The sequence below is a fragment of the Alosa sapidissima genome, chromosome 9 (genome assembly GCF_018492685.1).
Source record: "Alosa sapidissima isolate fAloSap1 chromosome 9, fAloSap1.pri, whole genome shotgun sequence".
Classification (NCBI taxonomy): domain Eukaryota; kingdom Metazoa; phylum Chordata; class Actinopteri; order Clupeiformes; family Clupeidae; genus Alosa; species Alosa sapidissima.
This window is the reverse complement of record NC_055965.1, coordinates 36742638-36745137: the sequence shown is the minus strand read 5'-3', so window position 1 is coordinate 36745137 and position 2500 is coordinate 36742638. Positions and strand designations below refer to the sequence as shown.

The 2500-nt window shown below is 44.6% G+C and overlaps 2 protein-coding genes across 20 annotated transcripts in view; both read right to left on the bottom strand.

Annotated features, from left to right (window-relative positions):
- The window catches only part of LOC121718522, an 823508-nt gene that overhangs the window by 642018 nt on the left and 178990 nt on the right, over positions 1–2500 (bottom strand). The window lies entirely within an intron of this gene.
- The window catches only part of LOC121718811 (NACHT, LRR and PYD domains-containing protein 3-like), a 162318-nt gene that overhangs the window by 128612 nt on the left and 31206 nt on the right, over positions 1–2500 (bottom strand). The gene's annotated exons all lie outside the window — the stretch shown is intronic.

Sequence of the window (2500 nt, the reverse complement as noted above, 5' to 3'; positions counted from 1 at the left end):
ACACACACACACTCACACTCACACTCACACACACTCACACACACACACACACACACAAACACACACACACACACACAGTGGATAAAGAGGGATGGACACAGAGGAAACAGAAGAGGGAAAGGAAGACAAAATATGAAAGAAATGAAGACAGAGAGAGGGATGAAGGGACAGAAAGAGGGATGAAGGGACAGAGAGAGGGATGAAGGGACAGAGAGAGGGGGGGATAAAAGGAGGTTGGAAAGAGAGAGGGTGTGAGAATGAAGGGAGATAGGGAGAAGGGAGGGAGAGAGAGGGAGAAGGAAAGGAGAGAGAGAGAGAGAGGGAGGGAGAAGGGAGAGAAAGAGAGAGGGAGAGAGAGAGGAAGAAGGAAAGGAGAGAGAGAGAGAGGGAGGGAGAGGGAGAAGGGAGAGAAAGAGAGAGGGAGAGAGAGAGGAAGAAGGAAAGGATAGAGAGAGAGAGAGAGGGAGGGAGAGGGAGAAGGGAGAGAAAGAGAGAGGGAGAGCGAGGGAGAGAAGTGACGGAGACACACACACACACACACACACACACACACACACAATATCAGGGGTGTTAGGGATGTTACAAAACATCATCAGAAGTACACACACACACACACACACACACACACACACAGACACAGACTAGTGTTGCACGGTACACACACACACACACACACACACACACAATATCAGGGGTGTTAGGGATGTTACAAAACACATCATCAGAAGTACACACACACACACACACACATACACACAGACTAGTGTTGCACGGTACACACACACACACAGACACTATATCAGGGGTGTTAGGGATGTTACAAAACACATCATCAGAGCTGTTGAACCAGTCTGGTATTACGGGCGTGAGTGTTTATACATGGGCATATTGTTTGGAAATATGTCTTGAACAGAACTGGCAATGAGATCAACAGTACGGTCATGGCGTGCTGTGTATAGCTCTTTGTACATATTACAACCATTTACAATATGAGCAACTGATTCAAGGGCGCATGGCGTAAAACTCGTTTTCCACCCGCGCAAAGTTTAATTCCTTATTTTGCACGTTTCATTTTTAAACAATGCGTCCAGGGCTGTGGCAAGAGTTGTTGATATGTTATTTTAAGAGCGCATTGTCAACAGTCATATTGGCAGGTTCACCATCATGTGCAAATTGGTAATGACGGTTAAAAGTGATTAGGGGAGAGGCGAGAGACACGTATGGAGCACAGCTGAAGACGCACTGTCACGAGATATAAGCAACTCCTGCAGGATAAATGTTGTTTTATTCAGTCATTTGAGCAATATAGGGTAAGTGTTTTCCAGTGTATGTTTTCGATGGTAACCCATTGTCAGTCAATAGTGAAAGTAACTGCATATAACTGTCTTGTCGTTGACTGACACCTTGGTGAAGTTAGTTTCACTTTGCCAATGAGTTCAAATAATAGACGAGTGCAAATGTGTGAAGGCTATGCTAGGTTTTAGTAAAGCATGGTTTAAGAATGACTATTCCATACGGTCTCGCAAGCAGCCTCCTTGAAATGGGCTGTTGAATGCCAAAATACCGATGCATTTATTTGACATATCGCGCTTTGCGCCGTTATGGCTTCTACATACCTGACGCACCCGACCGGTAGCGCGACAATGTGACGTCAAAATGACGTAGATCTCTCTGGCGCGCCAGGGTTTTGGCCGTGTAGCACACGGTAGCGCACCACTCATTTTTTTTCAGACGAGCGCGACAAGGCGGAAACAGGAAGATGGACTAGTTTGAGGGCAAGCGAGTTGCAGTGTTTTGTTACAGTCGTGAATTTTTAATAGTTTGCTGGATAAGTTAACAAAGTTACCAGTGAGAGTTGCAACACATGGAATTAAGAGGAAAGAATAGAAACGATTTATTTTCAAACAAAGGATATCTATTAAGGCCTTAACAAAATCTCTTTCCACTTCAGGAAATTACACAAACTCAGCCAGCTGCTAGCTAGCTAGCCAGCTAACTAAACTGTTTAAATTATTAAAATTTCCCTCGGGATGACTAAAGTACCTATCTATATATCCATCTATCTATCTATCTATCTACCTGTGCACACACCTTGGAAACTACATGATAATGATGATGGTAGTTGTGAATAGTAGCAACCAAAGTCTGAAGTACCATCACAGAGGCTAGGTACTGGTGTTTCTTACGGCAGCTTCTTCTGCTGTGTAAGTAGTTAATGTTAGTCTTTTCACAACAGCGACACCTCTGTTCAGGAGAATATTGCAACTAGTGTTGCGACCACCACGCGCGAGTATAAATGGTTATGGCGCTTCTGTGACGTCACATTGTCGCGCTACTGGTCGGGTGCGTCGAGTATGTGGGACGTTTTAAAGGGAATGACAGATGTCATTCTCATTGGTTTAAAATGATGTTACGCCCCAAACACCTTGTTGCGCCATGCGCTCAATGTTTCATAACGAAACCCCTCCCAATGTGGACTGGACATCCTACTGAATTTGAA